General features: G+C 33.8%; 2 pseudogenes; both read right to left on the reverse strand.

The window, feature by feature from the left end:
* The window catches only part of LOC111397775, a 38,640-nt pseudogene extending 36,339 nt beyond the window's left edge, over window positions 1–2,301 (reverse strand).
* A 12,267-nt stretch (window positions 2,302–14,568) lies between these two features.
* On the reverse strand, window positions 14,569–23,077 carry LOC111397776 (annotated as a pseudogene).
* Window positions 23,078–27,480: the final 4,403 nt, after the last annotated feature.

The following is a 27,480-nucleotide window of genomic DNA, read 5'->3' on the forward strand; positions in this document are numbered from 1 at the left end:
AGAATGCATGTTATGTACCTGTCTCATTATTTTCCTTTATTTTATTGTTCAAATTATAAACCATTATTGTTCCTGAAATAGTACGTTATTATTTATAAACATTCTAATTAGATTTTATTTGCTCCCAAAGAGCATAATTAAGTAAAATATAATATAAATTATGATTTTACACGTGAAGAGTAAATTCTTGTACTATTTATTATTTCAAATAATAATATATTATTACTCTTGAAAAACATTACACTCCGATTTCAATAATTCAAAAGAATATTACTTGTAGATTTATCTATTACACATATTTTGATTTATTTGTGCTCTTGAAGAGGCACAACTAGAAATCACATTTGTACTAAACGAATAAGGTAGTGATGTTCTAAAAGAAACACTACTCGCCTTATATAAATGTTCTAGAAAGAATTATGTTGCTCTAGATGAAGCACTAAAAAAGAAAATAATAAAATAAAATAAAATAATTTACATATTAATATTCTTGAAGAATAATATAATGTGTTCTTGAAGAAGCACAAATTTATACACTTTAATAAAAAATTAAAAAAAGATGTACATGTGGTATGATCGTAATATAATGAATATAATTTTTCACTCAAGTCTATAACTATTGAAAGGAAGTAAATCAAGTACAGTAACATTATGAGAAAAATCTGAAGTTACTCGTTAATTCTACGCTGTGCATTGCTAATTTTCCCCATGTCCAATAATTTCTCTGGTTGAAGGGCATCCATAAAATATATTTGTAGCTAGTTGAATGGCTTACCACATTTCATCAAAGAAACTTGTGCTTGTTCAGATGCAAAATTCTTGTACATATTAAAATATTCCCTCTATTGAGTACCAAAATAACTTTTGCTTCTGTTCATTTCCATATAATGCTTCAAAAATAACATCAAGACACTGATACAATTAGAATTAGATCCTCTTTTTGCCACCTCCTGATCTTTTATAGTTGGATTCCTATGAAGCACCTAATATCTAGGTATGAGAAGGGGGGATGAGAGAAAGGGTAAATCTGTAATTGGCGTTTGGTAGGATTGTAGAAAACAACAAACCAAAGATGAAGAATGAAGGAGAAAGAGAGAAAATCGATTGATAGCAGCCTCCAAACTTGGTTGCACAATGTAAGATTACAATGATTTATATAGTGCAAAACTAAGAAAACGTAATAAGACTAAACTACCCTTAACCTAATTAACTTATTACTTTAACATCCCCCTTCAAACTCACGATGCTACGACAAGGAGCGACGAGAGTTTGACCAACAAAAAGCGTAAATGATAAATCGAATTTCACTTCGTGGCAAAGTCTACAAGCTGCAACAACGGAGAGCAACGAAAGGTAGGTAAATGATGCCGAATTGCAGATAACCAACAAAACCACACAATCTCAACTAAACCAAACGGATGCAAATTTCAAATTCCAAATGAACTTGACATATCAATTACAAGAACTGACTATGCCAAATTCCAAATTCCAGATAGACTGGACAAACAAAATTTCTAATCCCATAAACTAGGCAAACAAACGAAATTTCCAAATCTCGTGAACCGGGCATCAAACGAAATTTTCAATCCCACGAACTGGGCGCAAATTTTAAATTCAAGCTCGACAAATGCCAAATTCCAGATACACTGGATCAACACCAAAACAAATTTCCAATCCAAACTAGGTCCAACATTAATTAACCGACCCAATAAGCTGTCTAATACGCCAAAAGCAGCCCAAACCAATCACAGAAACCAAATTGCTGACCAAACCAATTTAACCCAAAATTCAGCCTATTCACTATGCTTTCAAAATCCCAACTTTCATCCAATCAGTAGCCCAAACAATGAAAAATTTTGCAGCCCAAACAATAGCCCAATAGAATAAATTATCAATTTACCTAATTAAATAGTTAACAAGCTTCAGCCCACCAACCACAGCCAATTAAATTACCTTAGCTCATTAACCCAATGACAATCCCAATCACAGTAGCTTTATATCATCAACAACCGGCACTCCCTGCCGCCGGCCACACCTCCAACTGTAACCTCCTCTGGAACCACGACCACGACCGCGGCCACCAGGAGTATAAAATTTTTCACCCTCAGCAGGCTTCAAGAACTCGTTAATGCTGACAGACTTTTTGGCTCTCCCTTTCTTCTCGGCCAATTCTTTTTTCTTATCCTTGAAAGAGCCCAATTTGATGAATACATCCTCATTAGTTTTCTTGTTTGTAAGTTGTTGCATCGATACAAACTCTTTCACATCAACTTTCCTCTCCTCGGTTTTGCTTCTCCCCATTCGCTCTGCCGCATTTACTCTCTCTCTCTCAAAATATTTTCTTACAGGAAAACTTCCTCTCTCTAGGATCTATTTTTCATGGATTCCATTGACTAGAGATTTTTCTTGGTTCCTCATTGTTTTTTCACTGAACCGTATCTGTTTATCTATCTGAATAATTATCGAGAAATGAGAAATGGCTACCATAAACCCATTTGATCTTTTGGGCGATGATGACACGGAGGATCCAAGTCTGCTCATTTCTGTTCAGCAGCAGAAAGCACCGGCTTTAGCTCAGGTTCAGCAGGCGGCTAAGCCTGCTGCTAGGCTTCCCGCTAAGCCTCTACCACCTTCTCAGGCTAGAGGGAATAGGGTTTCAGAAGATGGAAATGCTAGAAATCCATCTGAACAGCGACCTTATGGTGGATCTCGTGGAGGTGGGGGTTTCCGTGGTGGTCGCCGTGGTGGTTTCAGTAATGGGGAGACTCCTGATGGTGAACGCCGCCTTTGCAGATATATCAGAAACAGAAATCCTTAATTGAACTCTTCATTCATGGTTATATGAACTGATTTATGTTAAAGGGATAAAGGAGTAGCAGTTTGGTGAAACCCTAACCGCAATGAACAGGACAATCGTAGACAAAGAAACAAAGTAAAAAAAAAAATTGGCCGGGTGAGCAGCACAAGGCCGCTCACCAGAAAACGACACCTTGCAAGTTTAACCCAAAATCAAATCCGCTCTGATACTATGTAGAAAACAACAAACCAAAGATGAAGAATGGAGGAGAGAGGGAGAAAACCAATTGATAGCAACCTCCAAACTTGGTTGCACAATATAAGATTACAATGGTTTATATAGTGCAAAACTAAGGAAACGTAATAAGACTAATCTACCCTTAACCTAATTAACTTATTACTTTAACAATGACTTTTCTGTTATTTTATGCATCCATTGTTGTTAATTAATGCAAAATTAGAAATTAAAAAAAAATTATAAACAGGTTTAAAATCTAAAAGCAAGATATTAGCAAAAAATAAGTGAAAACTGTGAAAGAGTCAAAAAGACGCAAAACTTTCTAATTAAATAAAGGAACATAAAACTTCGGGCCAAATAACCTAATCAATATCAAATTTTGACAGATTATTAATTTAGCTCAATTTCTCCTCTCTTTTCTACTTTTCCTTTCCGGGTTTTGCTATATGTACGTTCCGGTGTACACTCCGGTGCACCAGAATGTACAAATAGCAATTCCTTTCCCTTTCTCTTTTTTCTATTTCTTTCTCTTCTCCCACATTTACATAGTTGCTGCTCACCATACCTGATACTGACACGGGCGGATGTAGATATTTTGAGTTAGGGGCACAATCAAACTCTGTACAAATCAAACGCTTTGTTCTTGTTTTTTGAATGATTCATACTTGACCCGAAAAAATGTATATTTACATTTAAAAAAAAAATCTTCATTAATATTTTGTTCATCATTTTTATCTATTTGATTTTGAACAGTCATTTAATTAATATTTTGCTCATCACAAAAAAATGCATATTTATATTTGAAAAAATTGTGTATTTAATACAAACAATTAATTCAAGAAAATGCATATTTATTAATAAGCACGGCGTTGTTGGACAAGAACTGGGATTGCATAATAAATTCACTTGCAATATTTTTGACTAGAAACACAATACTGACGTAGAACTCAATACAATAATACACTTAGATACATCATAGTGGAAGAAAAACACGAATGACAAGAAATACTCTCTGAACCTCCAGCTTCAATATAGTTTAACAGCATATATAAGCCACCTTAATTTTCTATTGTAAATTATTGATTATGAACCTCGGAAGTATATCAGTTTGTTCCAGAGGAAAGTAATCAAATAACCACCTCCTTAGAGTGTTGAAGAAGCGGCGGATATGCCTCATGAAAATGTGTTCCTCTCCTTGGTAAACCCAGTATAGCAATTCACCAGCCGATATCAATACACACAGCACATATAGAACAGGCCTAATGGAGTCGGGGAAGAAGATGGATGCCAGTGATGCCACTGCCGTATTGCCAAAGAACACCATACAATGGAAAGGGTATGGTGGGGCGTTACCATGTAAATTTTGAGGCATCAGATTCATGCCATATGCCAAAAAAGCATAGATTAAGAAACTAATAATTGCCGTATGCATCGTTGTGGAGTGAGTTATAAACGGACTTTTGTCCATTCCGTTGTCCTTCACCTGCAATGTAGAAACAATGATGCGAGTGATTGTAAACCCTATATGAAGGATATTCAAAATGGATACTTCACCTGCAAGAATGCAAGCAATGTAGGAACAACGAACTCAACTCTTTGACCATTGGAAGTGATTGTAAACCCTATATGAAGGATGTACAAAATATAGACACCGGCTGCACAAAATCGTGCCCAGGTCATGGAGTTGAAAGGATGCATTCCCCTTGTAGTTGTAGTACGTGCCACTGGATTTCCAAATCCTGTAAGAGAAAAAGTTTAAGCCATTAAAGATGTGTGAAACAAAATTGTATAAGCATGTGAAATGGTCTCACTTGCAAGTATGTTATCAGCCATAAACGGATTTTTATGCGAAATTGTTTGAGAGAGAGATGGGAGTGGTTTTTGGAAGAAGGATATTTATAGACTCAAGTGGAGGAGGAGAAAGTGAACTATCTCTTATAGACAGGAGGAGTATAGAAAATAAATGTTTGGCTGGAAATAGAAATGATTACAAAGAAGACTTCAGTGTGTGTGAACATATATTAATCTTTTATTAGCATATTTTTTTGGATCTTCTTTTACTTTATGTACTAATCAACTACATGTTTTCAATTCTAGCGATCAAAATTTCCAATTGTCTTTGTGTATCCACTTATCAATCGAATATGTTTACCAAACAATTATAGTTTTTTTTTTCCTTCAAATTTTCTTCATGTTTTCACTATTCCTATCTCAATTGAAGCTCTTTAACCAAATTTTCCGTTTGCCTTTGTGTATTAATCATTAATCATTAATCAATTTAAATATATCTTAACAAATACTAGTATACTTTTACAATCACTCACCCGTCTATCGAATGTCCATATCAATTAAATGTCTGCACTTGGAGGGGTGAGATAATATTTCAAATGTGTTCTCAAAATGTTGTGCCGACTCCGAGGTGATTGCTACGTAGATGCAAATTTTGCCATTCATAAAAATGATTAAAATTAAATCAGCAATTGAATTAACACTCATCGATCAAACTTGCTTCTATCAAAAGGCAATAATAGATCATGTTAAGTTATATATTTGGATTTGCGCAATAGTTAAAGTAAAAGATAAGTTGGGTCCCCTTCCTCTTTGACATTTACAAAAAGAGAAGCTACCCACTTCTTCATTGCACCAATTTGATGGTCTCGTAATTTGATTTTTCTGTGCTTTTCAGCTTTATTTTTCTACTCTTTCTCTTGCATATGCATCATTGTTGCAACTTTATTCCTTTTATGTTTCAAATATTCCTCTTCCCTTTTCTCTCATTAATCGGATCGCTAGATTCACAATTTACTAGAAGGTCAGTATATCTCAAAATGACAATTAAATAGCTGCTTCTTCATTCAAAAATTGCTATGATTAGGAACACAAAATTGCAGGGTGCAAATTGTTATAATTGTTGGAATTGGTTAAAGAAATAAAAAAATTTGGTTAAGTACAACTGGAAAAAGTGACTCGGTGTCAACCTTGATCAAATATTCAGATTTGATCCGATGGTCAAATTACGAAATATAAATAGACCAACTTGTTTTATTCGTTGAGTAGATCGCCGTGGTATATTTGAAATCTTAAAATCAATTTCGGATAAATGAGAAATTGTGGTCCAAAATTTGGAAGAAAATAGAGGAAAAACTGGAAAATCTCACCTAGAACTGTCGCTCGATTATCGTTTACCATGCCAAAAATGGGTCTCAATTTTCAACTAAAAATCTGAAATATAACTTGCACTATTGAAATTTGATTTGTGAAAATACTTTGATCATATTTAATTCCTTTTAGATTTCTAATTCATCCAAGTTACTCCTAGCAATCTTTAGTTATTATTTTGTTGTCTGAATCAACTATTGGATATTTACAATTTGGTACTCGAACTTTGAATTTTGCCCCTTTTCACCATTTTTGGCCTCTTTCAATTCCACTTTTGATCATCAAGTCTTACTTAATAAATGAAATATACAATAAATTAGTCTATAATTGCTCAAAAGAACTATAAATCTCTATGTTTTTAGCCCAAATAAGTGTATAAAATAACTTATCCGAATCTCGTGTCACAATACTAAATAATTACATTACGTGAGTTGGGCTAGAACATCATAAGATAGTTTGGTTTCTATTTACTATTTGTGTTAAAGGGAGAACTACGAGGAGCTCAAATTCCCCAGATAGAATCACCTTCTTAACAGAGTAATTATTTAGAAGGATATTTTGCGCTATAGTCATTCCTAACTAATAGAAAAGAATCTTATGATCTCATCCTGAATAAGGGAATAATTACTTTTTCCCTTCTTTAATTGAAAATAAATGGTTTGACTCGAAATTGAACAGACGAATAAGAGGTCTTGAAGAAGAATTAATGGCAGAATATGTCGTTTATTATATCTAAACATGATAAATTTGACTTTGTTCCACGAGACGATGACAGATTGCGCTTAGCAAGTTACCTACCTCGAAGATGAAGTAACATTAACCTCCAAACTCATACATTTAGGGTGTGTTTGTCACCTATTATTTGAAAAGAATGTATTATGAAATAACGATTGATATTGAAATGTGTGGTTAAAAAAGAAGGAAATTTTTTTTATTTTACGTGTAATATTATTTTTAATGAAGAATTTGTGGTTGAAAATGAGTATTATAGAAAAAATAATGGGAAAGAATGGAAGAAAATGGATGACAAACAAGGGCTTAGTTATGTTATGGAATTACAGTTAGAGGACTTGCCTCATTTGAAATGTGCTTCTCGTTTATCCTGCTTTTCAGAGATTTGATGTGCTTTATGTAGATGTTTAGCCCTTGTTTGATTCTCATTTTTTTGAAAAAAATTCATCTTTAAATTGTACTTTAACATCATTTCAATCACATATTTTTCAATAAAATAATATTATCTGTAAATCCAAAACTTTTCCTTATTTTTAGCCACACATTTCTCATCAATACACTATTTAAAACTTCATTTTTAGCAAAAGAGTAGGGCTCAAACAAGAGCTTAATTTACATATTAACATTTCTTCAGATAAGTTGATTAATATCATCCAATCGATGAATAAGTCAATATAATACATCCATATCAATTAGCCCTCTACCTTTTGGAAAGTTTTCTTGATGTCATTTGATTCTTTTCATGTATCTTCTTTTTTCCAAAGCTATATGGGACCCAAACTGAATCAACACATTCGCTATAAGACAAAGTTAATTCTTCTAGCTGAGACTTTACAAAGATCAAACATAGGAGTAGATAATTGCACTAGTGTAAGGGAGACAAGAAAATATTTACCAATTCATTTCGACTCTAAAGTTGTCTTTAAAGTAGTCGGTTAGGATTGATGGCATTAATCTTCACTGCAAAGTGGCCCACTATGAAACATATGCATCTGATTTTTCTTTCTTTTAAGAAAACTTTTCAAATAGTATGAATGAAAAAGAGAAGCATCTCTCGACCCTGATTGACCCCGTTAAACGTGGAGATTTTTCCATTAAAAATGCTACTGACATTCTAGCAGTCGCATTATAGATATATCATTGCATTGCAGCAGGCTGATGCTTAGCCAATTAAAAGTCAGTTTTTTTATAAACCAGTTGTCCTTATTTTTGTTATTTTGTGCTTTTATTCAAGACCTGAGCCAAAAAACAAAAAACAAAAAAAAAAAAAATCAAAAAAAATCAAACAAATTGAACCGAATCGGTCAGATTGGGTTGGTTATTGGTTAAAACTCCCAGCGGCTAACCGGCCTAACCCAACTCGCATCTTTTTTAAGAATTTCAATTTAGAGTTTTTAACTTCTAAATAGAAAGAAAGAAAAACAAAACATAAATCTTAATTTTGATTCATGTTCCAAAAGAACAGGAAAAAAAGGGAAAAATAGAAGAAACTAAAATCTATATCCTCCTGTCGCCACCCCTACAGGGTCGTGTCGTCTTTACCTTTTTCGTCGAGCCTTCAAATTTGATCATCCCTCCATTTATATATCATTTAGCATTTAAGTATCATATGTCCCAGAGGCTGAACCCTTTGGATGGAGTCAAATATGCTTTCTTGTGTCTCCAGATGACTTACAATTATTGCTTGGTGTACACCCTTACACCCCACTCACAATGAGGAGGGTCCACAATTATAAAACTCATTAGTGCCCCTCACATTGTAAGAGGGTTGTATACACCTATATCATGGTGTACATGAAGATTTATTGTTAAACATAATAAAAATTACGTTTTGACTTACTTTATCTTACAGAATAAAAAAGTAAGTAATTCAAATATTATATGTTCACAAAAAATGTATTTCCATCTAAACTACCGCAAGTCTAACATAATCAACTAACTGATGTGGTAGAATGGGAAAAAATGAAGAAAAAGTAACATTTGAGAGGAATTTTCAATATTCTGGGTAACACTATATATACTAGTCCTATTTACAAGTAAAAAAATCTAAAAATAAATTGTCGAAAAACCGAATGAAAATTTTTCTTAACTTAAAATTTAGGGCTAACAATGATGATAACAAATAAAATCTGTACCGTACATAACATATACATATGCCATAAGTGTTAGGTTCCCTGTATAGAATTGGATGATGATCTTGTCTCAACTGATCCAACACACCAAGATCCACTGAAGGGAAATAAAATATTCATTCGAATAAAATATAGGGGTATTCATACCTATGTCCCCAAAGATTCCCTTTTTTTGGGCTTGGGTCTACATTCTTTATTATTTGGTAGATGGGTCCACAAAGGATCATAATTTGCTGCATGCCAAAGACCAATGTAAGGATACCATCTAAGATTTTGTCAAATCTTCACTTGCAATGCACGTGGCCAATTGAAATGAGGAAAACTTGGTCGACCTATTATACAAGGTGCATACTCCTAAACGATCACTCCTCTCTCAAATTTCCAAGCAACTATTGGTTGCAAACTCTTTTGTTTACTCACCGTTCAATGTTGTTCAAAACTTTCTCAGTTGTAACTACAAAATCCATTGATAAGCATGTAAAATTTGATGAATCCTTCCACCATTGTAACTATCAAATAATGTTGTGAAGAACAATGAAGGTAATTCGGGTTTATAGAAGATGAATTCTATAAGTGCACCCACTTTGTTGATAATTTTCATGATTTTTTTGGTATCAAGAGTCAAATCAAAATCAAGGGAGCAATTATTTTGTCGGAGCAACTTTTGAGTTTGAATCACATAGTTACATCTCAGACAATGTGACAGAAGGCAAAATGCACAATGTTAATTTGGCTCGAGATATTGGCATCTAGACCTAGCCCTAAAGGACCCAAGCCATGGAGTTGAAAATTTTCTTTTGATCATTGTTCGGTCAAGTCCGGCAAGATATCACATGTTCGGTAAAAAGTAACAGCTTAAAATGAGTCAAGAGTATCTTTCCAACAAAAATTTAGAATCTATTTTATGTTTGGTCAATTCGAGCTAAAAGACGAGTAAGCACACAATAGAATGTTCGATGAGACTAACTATAAGTCTAACTAATTATCCTACTACTCACTATCAAAATGGGAATGAGAATTGACTGAAAAGAGATTTATGCCAAAAAATTGTGCTAAAAATTTTGACTCCACCATTAGTATCCATTATCTCTCATCTTCGATCTTTTAACATCAATTTATTTAGTTTGATAATCAAATCATTGATAATTACATACTATCTAACAATAACTCCCAAGTGGAGTTAAATATATTTCTAGAATATATAGAAACGCATTTCAATAACAAGATTACCTTAATAGATTGCTTAAGGCATAAGCAATTATCCCTAATATCTATAAACTTATGTTGATTATCAAGTATGAATTAAACTTAATTTGAACCTCCTGAAACAAAATGAGTCGCATATACATTCAAAAGGTGATCAATCATTCACTGTGAATTGAAAACATGATATCAATTCAACAAACACAAGTTAATAAATAAAAGAGGATTTTTGAATTAAAACAGATAACTAAGGTTTATGTGTTGTGTCAAAAATAATCTTAATAGGTAGAATCACTGCTCAAAATGAACTCCAAAACTCACCTCGGATGTCCACGCATTATAAATATTCATACTTGGGCTTGAGTGACTATTATTATGCGTCTTTTGAGGCTCTAGAGAATGCCACATGGCATCACTATCCTACTTGGTCGAATCGAAGCCCAACATAAGGTAACCAAAGTGATGTACCACTTCCATCCAAGTGCCATGAAGAAACCAACCCTCAATGGACGAGGTGAGGGGCATCCAGCTAGTAATCATAAAAGGCCCACACTCCACATAATAAAAAATTGAATCAAAGTTATAGGTAACGAAACGATGCCTCAATCAAAGCATCATGTGTAAGCAGAAGATCCATAGCCGAAGCAAGGCATCACTTATTGTAAAACAACCATAGAAAGTTGATCCACTACTTTAGTGGAAGAGCTATGTAAGTGGCCGAAGCCTGCATTATCGAAGCAGAAGCTTCCTAACGATCCAGGAAAAGATCTCCATCGCCTCAACTGAAGTGTCATATGAAAGGCCAAAGCCCATATGACTGAAGTGGAAGCTTCCAAACCACTAAGGAGCATTTTTCATGTCCAATTCTCCCACAAGATCCTCTACACAAAGATCTTATACAAATGATTGATGTGACTTCTTGCAGTAATATAATGTCAAGTCTTGTCAGCCTACATCCCAAAAGATACACGGACCTAGGCCATAGAGTGGCTACCTTTTCAGAATGCATCAAATGTCACCAGTCCTATGATGTATAATGTGACGCCGATGATGGGACACTTCGAACGTGAGGATGAAGCCACATGCTTCTTCATCCAACGATCACCACTTTAGCAATGCCAATATAAGAGCTCGCAATCAAAGCTATCTCAAGGGTAATTCAACTTTCACTCCTAAATTGTATGTTCACTCTCTGTATTCATATATCTATTTTCAATGTTCATACACTTTTGTGGCTTGTTCCTAAAAGGTCGTCCCATACTCATTATATATTTCTTTCTGTCGACTAACTTGATTATTCAAAGTGTTCGCGGCCGCCTCCTCCACCATCAAAGCAGGTCACGGGTGACAAACGATTTGTCCAAGTGTGTAGGAAAAGAGTTTAGGTGGAAGCAAGTGAACTTGAGATCTGTTGACCACATTAAAGGTACATTTTTTGAACTCAACATTTTACATCATCATCCAAGGCACAAAATGTTTAACCTGTAAGTATAACAACATAAAAACACAAAATCAATTGAATATTTACACACTAAAAATCTAGTTGTAAAGTGAAGGTTAAAGACGAATTTTGCCTCCTTTAAATTCTTCACTGGAGTTCTTAATAAATTCCAACTTTTCCTTGCTTAAAGCCTTCAATCATTCATGAGTCACAAATCTTCAATTTGTGATGTACTTTGTGTAATTTCTATTCCTAGCTCTATTCTCCACATGACAAGATGAACCATCAATTTGGTCTCTAGAGTTAGGTTAAAATCGTGTCAATTATATCCCTAAAAGAGGCTGATTTTAAAAAGTAAACAAAATCTCTACTGACGGTGTCAGGTGTTCCTCTTTGATCCTCCCCACTTTGGTATCTTGATTCACTTTCCATGTACCTCAAGTCGCTTCCTAATTGCATATGAAGTCCTTTATCTTTTCAATATTACCACTTTGATCTCCAATATTCCATAATATGTAGGGTTTAAGTTCTTTTAATTTTTTTCACTCATTTTCTCCGAAAGTTGTTCAATATTAAGTTTTTGCTAAAATATTTGCTTATACCTACTGCTACCAAATCTCTATTATTATTATTATTATTATTATTATTATTATTATTATTATTATTATTATTATTATTATTATTATTTTCACCTATTCCCTTCATTCATTCATTCTTTATTTATTTATTTTTCTTTATTGGTGACATGAGTAACAATGAAGCCTCGTTTGTTAGAGATTTTTTCAAAATATATTTTGCGGAAAAATGGAATTATTTGAAAAATATGTAGTTAAAAAATAGAAAAAAAAAGTTTGAATTTACTTATAAAATCATTTTATTAGAAAGATGTTTGAAATGAGATTGAGATAGAATGAAATTTAATAAATGATGAGCAAACCAAATTTAAATATTTTTTGCATTCATTTTCCTTCTCGGGGTTTACATTTGACATTTGTTAAATTATTTAAAGGCCATGCAGTTTCGAATTTTGACCATATGACTTGACTATGAGATAGAGACAAAATATGTCACATGCACTAAGGGATGAATCCAAGATGTTGAGCCAGCACGGGCGGTCGTAATAAAATATTAAGAGCTCATTTGATATCATTTTTTTGCAAAAAAATATATTTTGGAATAGTGATTTGATGGAGAATGTGTAGTTAAAAATAATAAAAAATTTTAAATTTACGTGTAATATTATTTTATTAAAGAATATTTGATCGAAAATAAAAGAAAGAAAAATGTATTCTTAACTAAATGGGAATCAAACAAAACTTAAAATTTAAATAAAATAATTATTTTGTTGAAATTGAACATATATAATTTTGTTATAGAATAAATTGTACTCACAAAATAACATTATTGCTTTGTATAATTCAAAGGAAGATCATGGTGTTTGAATTTTTACAATTGCATAAAAACCACTGAATTCTTACATATATTATTTTGATAAACATTGTATCACAACTCATCAAGTGTCATAGTGGTCAAACTTTCACTATATCCTAGAATAGCTCATAGGTTCGATTCTCCACTGGCCCCTTTCCTTATTTCAATGGTTTTTGGTCAAAATTGTATAACTAAAAAGGCCAAAGGAAGCGCCAACCAAAGATTCGAACCCGGGACATCAAAGAAGCAAGAGATAGCACCAACCAACTTGGCCAGAAGAAAGAGTTGGAAGAAAAATAACTAATCAGTAATATATACTATACATTTGTTTGTTCTCAGCCAAAAAAAGGGCTCCTAGCGGATCCAGCACACGCGGCCCCGGGGCTCGCAAGGTGCTGGATCCGCCAATGCATGCACTTATTATGTGCATAATAATAAAATTAGTAGGTGAATAGAATATCCATTAATAATTTCTAGTTTTGGTAAAGTTGAAAACTTATTAATAACCAATTAATTGTTCAAATAATTAAATTTTTTTGGTCACGTATTTACTTTGGAAAATAAGAAATTTTAAATATCCTTCTATCATTTGTGGAGGTACCGGTAGCGCAAGATCAATCACTACTATGTTCGTTATTTTAAAATTATAGGCATAATAAGGTAGTGTAGTGAGTCGGTCTGCAGCTCACCTCGGACCTTGTTTTTAAATTTAATTCAATTTATAGTTGATAGTCAATGTCGTGTAATTAATACTTTGATTGATATGAGTAACTATGCTAACTTTGTTACAATATTTATGCATCAACATAATACTCATAATATCGATATGGACTGAGATGCTATTGAAGCTCCATCTACAAATATAATTGAGCATTTATTATACAACCTTAATGTTGGTCTAACATAAACCATTAACGGATCTTACTCTAAGAAATATTTATCATTTGAAAAAGAAAATCGAATACTTTATTTAAAGAAATGTGTTGCGAATGGACATATGTACATTCTATATTGCCTAATTCGTTTGGCAAATTTATAAATCAAGTTATAAAGAGGAATACGAGTAGGTTCGATGAAATATGTGTATAATAATAGATAGTAGTTATTAATATAGTGTAAATAAATAGAGTGCTTTGTTCAGCTCTAATGTTCACTTTTCTTAAAAGAAAACTTCTTTTTGTCAAATTTAGCCTTGTCTTGATAAAGCATTCTGAGATTATGAGTTAGGCAGACTTTACTTTTAATCATACAATTTGTTGGATCCACATTTTTTATTTATTTTTTAAAATCACCAACATATAATCTCAAAAAGCTTAGTCAAGAGGGACTTAAACAAGAGTATAAATCAAGCAACAAAAAGAAAGTCGAACATCAAGATTTTATTCCGACAAACATAAACACTAACAACATATTTGGTACACCCAAAAACTCAAAAACCGCAAATAAAATTTGTCTCATCAACGTTTGACACGCCCAACAAACATCATCCAAGCTAAAAACTAATCATTTCCTCAACTCCTAACATCTAATATTATTGCCAGGATCAACACCAAGTTTATCACAATATTCTCTATAATACTTCACACGAGCATTAACAGTGCTTGGATTTGCACCATCGCATTCAAGATCGCCATTAACTGCACGAATTGTAGCCCCAAAACCCTGCCAGTTTTGAATGATACAACGTTATTTGTTGCTACTATTTGTAGATTATTCAGACCATCGAAGCCTATGCTTTTCCCGGCCGGCCCATACTTGAAGTTCCACGATAGTTGTATAGGACCTCGGCCGTAGTAACCCTTGCCCTGTGCGCATGGATACTCTTTGTTGTTCTCGTCGCAGTAGTTTTTAGAAGGACCATTTATCTCTTCTATATAGCAAAAATCTGCATAGGAATTGTCACATAAAAAAACAAGAGTAGGCAACAGAGAAAGAACAATGCTACATGTATAGATGAAGTGAACAAGACATGGTTATTGAATTTCACTTGACAGCATTTCATTAGGTGTTGGGAAAAGGAAAAAAAAAAAAGGCAAAAAAAAGGCAAGAAAAAAAAAGTCATATAGATTTTACCATCTCAGCACCTGTAAAATTGTCTGTACAAAAAAAATTGTACTAAGAGCTTAATTCATAGAAAAATTAAGAAGAAGAAGACACGTATTTACGTGGACGGGAGAAAACCACTAATAAAGAAGGAGAAATTTCACAATATCAAAGATGAGGACAAGTAGGGTCGGCCCCGAGAATTTAAAGACCCCAGGTGACTAATTAATATGAGGCCCTTTAACATAATATTTTATTTTACAAGTGTAATAATATTTAATATTTAAATAATTAACACTTTTATATTAAAAAGAAGACTATAAAATTCAAAAGATAGAGTAGTAAAATAAAACTTTACTCACAACCCTAGAGATTAAGCTAGCATAAAATTTAACCTTATTACATTTTGAGATGTAAAATTAGTAATCAAACTACTAAAATCGACTTTTTCCAAACCTCTCCAAAAATAAAGTATTCTGCAATAACAAATGGCCTGCAAATATATAGTTATAGAGAATAAGCAAAAGTCTACCTTGAGCAAATAACTAAAAGGATAAAAAAAAAGTTTATTACAACACATTAAGGGGGTTTTTTCTTGAAGCTTCAATATTAAAACCATCAGGTAAAATTACAGGAGAACAAACACATTGCTAATTAAAATTTAAAATGCAAAAGTGAAATTCTAAAAAATTAACACTAAAGCTGCATCTGCTCCTGTACAAAATGCTCTCCCTCATCCTTATTGAGTTAAACGCCTGATCTTTAGTCCCATCACAATTTACACATAATCAGAATCTGCGAAGACATGAGTTAAAATCCTTTCTTCATTTCTTTAATAAATAAAATAATCAACAGTTATTTGTTGAATTGGGTTCAATGAATATAATATTAATAAATTCATTCTCTTTCTTAGTGGGTTGGATTTTAATTGAATTTTGTTGATTACGGTAGTTCGAATAGATTAATGGAATGCCCCTATTATGATTATTGCTTCTCTCCATCGCTAATGGCATATCAAATTATAAAATCTTGATGCAATGAACTCACAAGTTTTGAAACAAATATAAATGAATTTATGCCAGTTTTAACAAAGAAATTCATAATTTGAGAGTGAGGGTTTAACCAATAAATAATTTTACCTGGTAAAATTTTTCTCTCCTCATATTCCATTGTGTATCTCAAACTTTGTGACCGAATCCACCGTCTGTGTATAGGATTTACAAAAGAAGAGAATATCCATGGCTATATTTCAGGTGAGGTTTTTGCAAAGGGAATTCAAATCACAAAAAGAAATTGATGAAAATGTAATGAAGAGAAGACAACTGCCAACGTGTACTTCAAAAATCAGATTTGAAGACTGAAAATTTAATGGAATAGAGAGATTTTTTGGTGGAGAATGAAGATGCTTGCCGGTTGGAGTCTTGTATTGCTAATTAAAATTTAAAATGCAAAAGTGAAATTCTAAAAAATTAACACTAAAGCTGCATCTGCTCCTGTACAAAATGCTCTCCCTCATCCTTATTGAGTTAAACGCCTGATCTTTAGTCCCATCACAATTTACACATAATCAGAATCTGCGAAGACATGAGTTAAAATCCTTTCTTCATTTCTTTAATAAATAAAATAATCAACAGTTATTTGTTGAATTGGGTTCAATGAATATAATATTAATAAATTCATTCTCTTTCTTAGTGGGTTGGATTTTAATTGAATTTTGTTGATTACGGTAGTTCGAATGGATTAATGGAATGCCCCTATTATGATTATTGCTTCTCTCCATCGCTAATGGCATATCAAATTATGAAATCTTGATGCAATGAACTCACAAGTTTTGAAACAAATATAAATGAATTTATGCCAGTTTTAACAAAGAAATTCATAATTTGAGAGTGAGGGTTTAACCAATAAATAATTTTACCTGGTAAAATTTTTCTCTCCTCATATTCCATTGTGTATCTCAAACTTTGTGACCGAATCCACCGTCTGTGTATAGGATTTACAAAAGAAGAGAATATCCATGGCTATATTTCAGGTGAGGTTTTTGCAAAGGGAATTCAAATCACAAAAAGAAATTGACGAAAACGTGAAGCGAAGACAACTGCCAACAGGTACTTCAGAAATCAGATTTGTAGACTAAAAATTTAATGGAATAGAGAGATTTTTTGGTGGAGAATGAAGATGCTTGCCGGTTAGAGTCTTGTAGAAAAAGATGGTGATTGTTTGTTTCTCACTGCTCAAATTTTTTTATTTTTCAAAGGGATTTGAGGGGTTTTGGATTGAGGGGTTTCTAGGCTTTCTTTCTTTGTTAGAGGCCCTTAAAATCTGAGGCCCAAGGCAATGGCCTTGCTTGCCTTGGGCTAGGGCCGGCCGACAAGATAGCAGCATTTTGGACGACTACTTCGAATAATGTATCAAAACTCTCTCTCTCTCTCTCTCTCTCTCTCTCTCTCTCTCTCTCTCTCTCTCTCTCTATATATATATATATATATATGTGTGTGTTTTTGGTCACATATGTTTCACCATGAACTTTTCGGGCTAGGCCGAAAACAGTTCGAGTCATTGTACTCTAACAAAAACAAAATAAAATTAGACAACATCAAGGAAGAATTATTTTTCTTTCATTTTATCAGTCGAATTTCGAAGGAGGAGTAAAAAACTTACGTCCAGTTTCATGCGTGAGCAAATAAAGCCGCAATCTCTCGCTTTGAATCATCGCCAGAGCCAGTAGTCCCGAACTGTGGATGCGAACGGAGAGTTGAAGAAAAGCAGCTCTAGTATAGAATCTCTTTGCTGGGCAGTTTCCACCAGCTTGACTAGCAATGGCATTGAAGAATGAGTCTGTAACAATATCAGAAACAGAAGACGCGTAGCAACGGCCGCTGCGGCAGCCTGTGCCACAGTAGCCATTGCCCGTGCCGCAATAACCGTGTTGGATGCAGCATTGAGAAGGTGCGCAGCCACAATTCTGGCCGGAAACTCAAGAATTATGGTGAATGTAATTGCTAGCATATATTTGCTTGCAGAGATGGTAACCATTTTTAGTATAAAGTAGAGAGGTGTGGAAATGGTGTGATGGAGTGCACAGATACTTATAGTTCGCAAGTTGAAAGATGAAAATGACTTCGTCAATCTTGAGTTTTGGGGCCTGAATTTATGACTTTGTCAATCATGATACACTTCGTTTTTAATTTCAAGAAGACATGGTTATAAATGAGCCCTGTTTGGCAAAGCTTTTTTCAGATTATGAGTTGGTCAAATTTTATTTTTAACCACATATTTTCTGGGCTAAGTCTAGGTTAAGAATCCATTGTGTCAAGTTTTGGCTAAACTGGTAAATTTTGCTTCTATTAAAAGTAATCTCTTTCTTGTTGTCAAAATAAAAGAATGTTTGATAGTGCTCAAAAGCACTATATAGAAGGTGCATTATTCGACATAATTACGGTCCTTATTAAGCAACATCCAATATTAAGCAAGGCCCAATGTGATCGAAGCAATATATTTTATATTACAAGTAATATAATTATGTTTGAAAAATAAATTTTACTTTTAGGTTTAGGATTAGTATCATTATTAGAAATAGTATTAGTCGAAGAAGGCTCTTTAATCAAAGAAAGAAGTACGTCATGATCAATCTACACTGAATATGCACTGAATGTTTTGGTCAATCGTGATTTTTACAATGTTAAATTTGTTATAATTATTTATGCTAAGTTTGCTCATTCTCCATACTCAATATTTATGTTAAATTTAATCTTCAATTCTACACCATTAAGGTTATATTGATGAGTACGTAGTTATAAGATTGCAAAGCAAAAACATAACAATTTAACTATAATTTCATGTCATATGATAAAACATTACTCAGCACAACTAATAAAATATTATCTATAGTCTATTGTTGTGTACAATATTGTCTAACCATATTTTACTCTAATAATATCAACGAGTAGAGTCCAGAATTTACATAGGATTCAGTTATCTAACCATAGTGTGCAAAACATAATCCAACAAAATGTCTTGCTCCAAAGAGAATTACACAAGAGACTTGGTCAAAAAATATTTTCAAGTGTCATATTGTTGGATAAATAAAACCTGGCACCAATTGTTTAAACCTTCCAGCCTAATTCACATGTATTTGCTTCCAATAATCCATTCATAAGTTGAAGACACAATTACATATCATAAATGCCAAAAAAAAATAAGTTTTTAGAATGAAAGTACACGGCAATAAATAAATTTTTATTTTATTTTATTTTACATGCATTAAGGTAGGTGTTTCTAAATTTTTTACACTGGTGTTGAAGTCCAAATGATGAGGTAAACGGGCATAGTAATTAATAGATACGTTCAAAAATATTCTTAGTCCAATTATGGCACGCTTAATACACCGTATTAAAATAAGAGGGATTTAACAAGAAAGATACGATTAGCATATGGTATTAAGGTGGATTTTAATATATTGTTATAATAAAACGTTTGATGCTATATGGTATTTAAAAAAAAGTATAAACAAGTTATTAGAATATTTTATTTATTTATTTATTTATAAGTAGTATTTCTTACTTATACACAAATTATATAACTAACTTTTTTACTTATAAGTTAAGTCAATTTTACTTGCAAATGATTTTTAAGTTATAAATGAATTTTTTTTGTTATTTGTAGTTCTTCTATTTAAGTCTTTGCTATTTATAAGTGAATTTTTACTTAAAATTATATGTATAAATTATAAGTAATTTTTTACTATTAACTGTATTTTTATTTACCCGTAAATTTTTTACTTGGTAAGTGAATTTTAATTTTTGTATTTATAAATAGAAGTTATTTATTTTAAAACTTACTTATTTACTTATATGTAAATGATTTTTACTTGTTTTAAAAATTACTTATTTAATTTTATAGTACTAGTATGTGTTACCATTTGAGAGTGAGTATTAGGGTTGGGATTGATAAAAAATGAAAATGATTATCTAACTTACTTTAAAAGTACTAACTCTTTTTATTTTTAAAAATAATTCTTTTTATTGTATAAAAATTTATCTTTTTGCTATTATGGACCCAAATCCATTAGTATGGAACACTTTCTTTTACAAATGAAATCCCCTAGGGTTCATAACCATGGGTTCCAATGCACAAGAATTTACCTTTTGTTTTCAAAATTTTCATTTAAATTTTACTAAAATAGTTTCATTAGCTCCCCGAGGTATTATAAAATGAGTAGGTGATGAAACGTATAACTAGTACAAATCTGACAATTTTCCAAGTCGATATGATCCATTCATTCCATTTATTTCATATGCATTAATATGATCGATAATACTATCAGAGTGAAACAAGAAATTTAAAGAGAAACATAGTTCTTAATATATTTCTTTCAAATACCCACTATAGACATATCTGCAATCTCAATTTATAATAAAAATGGAGAAAATATCTCCTCTTAATTGATGATTTAAAAAAAAAAAAAAGGCAACAAATAAATGGGATTAAATCCTTTTATGGAATAAACTTTTTGATCGAAATATGAATAAGACCATCATTTTGATTAAGCTTCCTTCCTATTAATCAAGAGGTTTTTCTCAGATACTCCTAATGGGTTGAAAACCATATCAAAAGGTCTTCAATCTTGTAGATAAGGCATATCTTGTCTAGGCAAAGTTAAATTCTTTTGAATCAGTATTATATCCAAACTCATTTTTCTCCTTATCTCGATGGAAGCAGGAGTGACAATATAGTAAACAATTCCATATCCTCCCTTCTAGAAACGGATTTAGGTACAGGCCGGACTGTATTACAGCCTATTCATCTAGTGCAAATGTTAACTATAAAAAAGAATTTAGGTAAAAAAAATTATATGTGACTTATTTTATTTATTTATTTTATTTTTTTGTATTAGCCGATCCTAAATTTTTTCCTGGATCCACCCATGCTCCCTTTCCCTGTTTTTGCTCTCTTAGAACGTTCAGTCCTTGTAACAACAATTCGTCAGCATTTGGAAATAGGTGGATCAACTACTCATTAGAGGAATAAAGAGAATTTCTATTTAAATTGGAATTTTCGATCAATCTGAAATAATCGCATTAACCCTATGGTAATCTACAGTGAGGAAGATCCTGCAATTTGCTTGACAGTTTGAGATCAGTTACTTTTTTGCTATTAGTACAGAAAAGAAAAAAGAGAAGCAACATATCAAAATATGTTAGGAAAACTTTATTTACTTTTAGGTTTAGACAAACATGCTCTTTGATTAAAGAACGATGTCTATAACGAAATTTATTATTGACATGTTTGGAAAAGTAAATTGAAAAAAATAAAATAAAGAAAAGAAAACTTAAAATCTGTCTACAACCACAATCCACTCCATTGTAAAAGACATTTTAATATGCCTTAAAAATCCATATCACTTAGGTTAAAAACAACGGATTTTGAAATAGTCAAGAGTAACAAAGTGTTTGTGAAGTAGTTAGAAGCAAGCATGGCAATATTAAAATAAAATCTTGTTTATTTACGATATTTTTAACGACTTACTCAAACAATATCACAATTGCAGTCGACAAATTTCGTGAAGAGAAACCATTGTCATATGTTTTGCACATAGATTACCATTAGATTATATTAATTTTAATGTCCAAAAACATAATCCCAGCAAGAGAACTGTTACATAAAAGACTTGGTCTAGGAATATTTTCAAATGCCATAATGGGCAAAGCAATTAAACCTACCTAAGTTCACATGTATAAATAAATATATGTTTCCATCGAACATTCTTAAAAATGACTGGGCAAGTCAAGTCTCTGTCCTCAATCCCTTGTTCCATCCATAAGTTAAACACACGATTACAATACATAGATACACCGAAAGGAACAAGATCTAGAATGAAAGATCATGACTATTTTTCACAAGAAGAATTCTACATTTATTCATATTTTTGGTCCTGCTTTTTTGCCAAGAAGCTATTTTCTTTACCAAAGATATGGTGTCGATTTAATTTTATAATATATTGTGACAGGTACATTATGACAGCAAAGAATGAAATTTTTCGACCAATTTATGACAGCAAAGACTCGGACACAATTACGCTTATAGATCTTGTGAATTTATTGAGGTGGGCAACTCAATCTTTAGACATACTCGTTGAGGCGGTATATGTGACACTTAGAGAAATAGTATTAATATCTTAGTCGGCCTATACAAACGGTTGCTTTTGTAGGCCTTGATTTTTAATTTCAAAAATCCAAAATCAAACCTATCAGATTTTGCCGAACATCTGCTAAATAGGTAGACCAACCTCTAAAAGAGACAAGAAGGATAACTGGATAAGTATATCTTACGAATATATGTCCGATCTAGTTTAAGTAACGTAATTGCCTTGAAAGTCAATGTAACAAGTGAGGCTTTTTCGTTAAATCACTCGTCCTCTCACCCTCATGCATAATTTTAGTTCCTCGCTTGATGAGATGGTTAAAACTCACAGAGATTATAACGGATATACTAAAATTTGATTCCTACCACTTAAAAGTGCGGAATCACTGAATGCTTTTTGAATTTAAAATTTTTGCAGAACCTAATAATCAAACACAAATAAAAGATCATTTTCGAAAATATGAAGTAATCAACTAAACTAAACATAGGCTAGAAACTTTTTATAGCGGTTCCTTGAAAGTGGTTGCAGAAGAAATGAGTTAAATAATAATTAAGTGGCAAATTGTTAAAGAGAGAACATTTGACTTAAAAGCCAATTAGACATTTTTTAATACTAAAAAGTCTAAAACACCAAAAACAACATAAATTTACATGACAAAGCCCAAATTTAAAATAAAAGTTTAAAAGACATAATTAATTACAATTGCATACCGTCTTAAAAATTGAAGTATCCACCCCATATTTCATACTCATACCCATGCCGTGTCGTATCGTGTCGACACAAGTATGTCGGCCAAAATGCCAAGTCCAAGCTTCACAAAACTACAAATATGTCCAAAGCTACTTAAAAGCCAAAGCTATTTTAACCATTTTTAAAGAATTCATTTATCCTATACCTTGCATATACAAAAAATCAAAAACTGTTTAGAGTCAGCCCCAGAGAAATACAAGCTAATAGCATTTTTTTTCGTGGAATAACAATGAGGTTGCTGAAGAAGTAAATGTAATTTTTTTTATTTTTTATTTTTATTCGAATCCTCTCAATTGACAATTACGTCCATTTAAGTTAGTCAAGAAATTATCCGACTTTCATATTTGGATAGCACGCAAATAAGACTATTCCTTTTGTAAGTTTAACAAGCAAGAGAATTTCCATGCAAAACACGAGCAAATAATTTGCTAAATATAAAACAGAAACTTTAATTGACTAGACTGAAATAATTACTTACCCAATTGAGGAACGAAGAAGCTACACATACAAATCACAACATGATTTTAGATTGTTGGAAAAAATAGATGATTTGTATGTAGATATTTATCAAATAATATAATAAAATAATAAATATAATTCTATAATACTATGAACATAAGAAGAGAGTTAGAAAGTGAAACGATGGTGGAACAATACCTTCTTGTCTACCTGGTGGTGTTTGGCGTTCATGCCATTTCGACGTACGAGTGTAAACTGAAAAGGGAGGGTGGGGCTTTCTCCCCCGTTTTACCTCCGGTATGATAATCAGTTATGGTATTGAGAAAAATAAGGATGTAATTCAGATGGCTAAGAAAAATGCTCTCTCTCATACCTGTGTCACCCTCGGGAGTATTTATAGATGCTGGAAGCTGGGTGAGTGCTGGGCGGTCGTGGTGCCATGTGTTCCACGTTGGCTCTCCCACTATCCCCACATTCTAAGTGGAGGGTCTTTAACTTCCCGCTTGTCCATGATAATCGCCATGGAATCTTTTCAATTTATTAGAGATTTTGTGGCTAAGTGTTGCGACGATTTCGCTAGAGGTAAAGCGCCCTTGGGGGGATCGGTGGCCTCGCGTAGAGGTAGAGCGCCTCCGGGAGGTCGACGATCTTGCATCGACATGTAGTGATCTACCTCGCTTATCATTAGAGGTAGTTTTCTATATTAGACCTACCCCTTGTCGATATATTTTGGGCAAGGAGTAGCAACTTCCCTTATCCGATTTTTTTTTCGTCCATGTCGTAAAATTAGTTCGCGTAAGTCGAGCAGTACAATTAAACTTGGGTAGTTGCTTTATTGCACACTTGGCACCCAACCAATGGGTATAGTCTTGGAGGGAATTTTTCGCCCAAAAAATTTGAATCCCTTTGCCTATAAAAGGGGGTGGTCTCCTTTTGTAAATCATTTTTACTTCTTCCAATATTTTAGTTTTTCTCTCCTCCAAGGTAACTCTTTTTCCCCGTTCTTGTCCCAAGATTTATTTTGAATTTTGCTCTCTTCCTCTTTTATTCTTCTCCTCTTTTTTTTTTTTTTGTTATTATTTTTGTTTTTGTCATGTACAAGACTATTCTCACTTCTCCTTCCTATGAGAGTAGCGATGGGGGGCGTGGTGGGTTGACCAGACCTTCGTTGGAAGGACCAGTCGACGCCGGTGGGAGTCCGATCGATCAGTGACTAGCACAGCTGGTCGACCACCTAGTCTCTTGGCTTGGCTCATCAGTGATTCCTTCTCTTTGTTCGATAGATCCCCTTTTTACTCTGATAGTGAAACTCAATTAACCGACCCTCAAATGTTTGTTTCAAACTCTCCTAAGAGACACATTGGCTCCACCAAGTTTCCAAACCAAAACTTAGAGATTGGAAGGGATCCGGCAAGTGAGATTGTCCCTCTTGAGATTCCAAAAGGTTACAGTTTCTACAATTTCCCACTTAAACTGGAAAAATGCCTTGATGGGTATGATCGGGTTGACGATTATGTCTATAGAGTCCCCGGTCCCAAAGAAAGACTCTTCGACTCCGATCCCCGCAAGATAGTTGTGTACAAAGACATTATGGATGGTGGTTTCCGATTTCCCATTCATCCCTTCTTTGTGTCAATTTTCAACGAATTCCACCTCACTCCTAGTCAAATCAACCTCAACGCTTGGAGAAAAGCATTGTACTTCTTGTATGTTTGCCTTAGGAGGAAAATTCCACTTTCCATAGACCTCTTTAGGTGCGTCTTTGAGATGCACGAACTAGCTCAGTACAATGCGTTTGTCTTTTTTATCACTAGGGTCCCTTTGCTATTTCCTAAGCTTAGGAATTCGAACAGTGGGTGAAAATCTTGATTCTACTTCACTCGGCCTTTAGTAGGTCAGTTTCCTTTCAATACCAACTGGCGGCATCCCAAATTCACCTTTTCAATAGCCAAATAGAAGCTACTTCTATTCTAAAAGCTCAAATCCAACAGTTGGTTGATATACCCCCTCTCGCACCTGACTTAGGATTAGTCCTGACCATGAGAAACATGTTGATAGTGGGGATGAGTCATCCTACTAGTAGTTGTTTTCATTGGTTTCTATTATTTTTGAATTACACATATTTTTTGCTTATTGCTTTTTGGGACTAATGAGTTTGGGTATGTGCATACAAATATGGAGTTTGTTCTTGACGGGGTATTGAAGACCATGCCGGGAAGTGACGAAGGCCTTGCTCCCGTTGATGGTAAGATCTTGAGCTCTCCTTTTTTGCTTCATGTTTTCACGCTTTTTCATTTTGCAAACTTAACGGGTCTTACTTTGCATGTATAGGGATAAAGTTTAACCTGGAGGAGACCATGAATTTTATGCCTGAACAGGGGCATATGAGTGTTGTTGATCCATCCCCTATCCCCTTAAAAAGGAAGAAGATAGCTAACCATGGAGGAAGGTCTCAGGTGGCCAAAGAGGCCCCCCATCCTTCAGATGAGCCTACCAAGGTTGCTCCTACACCTAGGCCAGGCACTTTCAGCTGTATGCGGTGCGAGCGTGAGGAATCAGTTCCTAATTTCGGGTTTCCTTCCACCCGAGGCTATCATGAGATGAGGATACTTAAGTCTTTGGTGACGCGCACCTAGGCCAGAGCAATTGTAGGACGCAGCGCAGATGACATTGAAAGAGCCATAGCGGTCTATCTCCAGAGCATAAGTTCCTAATTACATATCTCTTTTATGGTGAATCTTATCTTTTAAGCATGGTTTTAACATTCGACTTCCACTTTGTCTCTTCATCCCTTAGTTGGTGGCTCTTTAGACTGGGCTTGCTGACTCGAGTCGTCGCTAGGCCTCAGAGTTGAAGACTCTTATAGAAGAAAGGAAGAAATAGGCCCATCAAGGAAAAGATATCTTCCTTAAAGAAATCTCTAAAATCGTTAGAGACTCGAGCCTGTGAGCAGGAAACAGAGAATGACAATCTGTAGTCTATTTTAGCTCGTGCTCCAGAGTAGGCAGTCGAAAGGTATAAGCCCTCTTCTGAGTATACTATGGACTTAGAGGCATTCGTGGAGCAGTACAAGTCATCGCCCGATTATGCCAGGGCTTTGCATTCATATGGAGGGAAGGCGATGGCGGTGTCCATCAAACTAACCAAGGAGTGGATATTGGCCGAGCATCATTCTATCGACCCTTTATGTTTTGATTAGTTCCTTGTGCAACGCAAGGGGAAAGAGAGTGAAGCGCAGCCATCCAGGCCACTTGGGCATTCATCAATGGGCGGTAGTGGAGGTGCCTCCCATTCGAGTTGAAGCATGGCTTAGTAGTAGTACCCTTTGTTAGCTTCCCCATTTTTTGTGTTGTCTTTTATTTTTACCTGTAGCATCATTTCCTACTTGTCCGGGTTGTAGGCAAGAGCACATCATATGCTTTTTGTATGAATACGTTGTTATCGGCTATTATTAATGTTGAACACATCGTTCTTTTAACTTGATTTTTCTTGCATTGTTTTCCACATTCTGTCGTTTGATAGCATGATGGAATGACACTCATTATGCGCATGCTAGGCTTGAGTTAAATGGTTGGTGGTCTTAACCAATTTTTTTACTGTTTAAGGCTTTCAGACTAGTCGCTCAGGCTATGTCAACCATCGAGAGAAGGATCTAGCGATTAAGAGTCTTCGCCAATTTTTTGGCTTTTCAAGGCTCTCCGTTTAACCGCATAGGATATGTCAGCCATCGGGAGAGGAATCTAGTGGTTAAGGGCCTAAGCTAATTTTTTGGGCTTTTCAAAGCTTTCTGCTTAGCCGTGTGAGCTATATTGACTGTCGGGAGAGGGGTCTAGTGGTTAAGGGGCCTTAACCAATTTTTTGGCTTTTTAAGGCTCTCCGCTTAGTCGCGTAGACTATGTCGACCATCAGGAGAGAGGTTTAGTGATTAAGAGGCTTAGCTAATTTTTTAGTT

Source organism: Olea europaea, chromosome 7 (genome assembly GCF_002742605.1).
Source record: "Olea europaea var. sylvestris chromosome 7, O_europaea_v1, whole genome shotgun sequence".
Classification (NCBI taxonomy): domain Eukaryota; kingdom Viridiplantae; phylum Streptophyta; class Magnoliopsida; order Lamiales; family Oleaceae; genus Olea; species Olea europaea.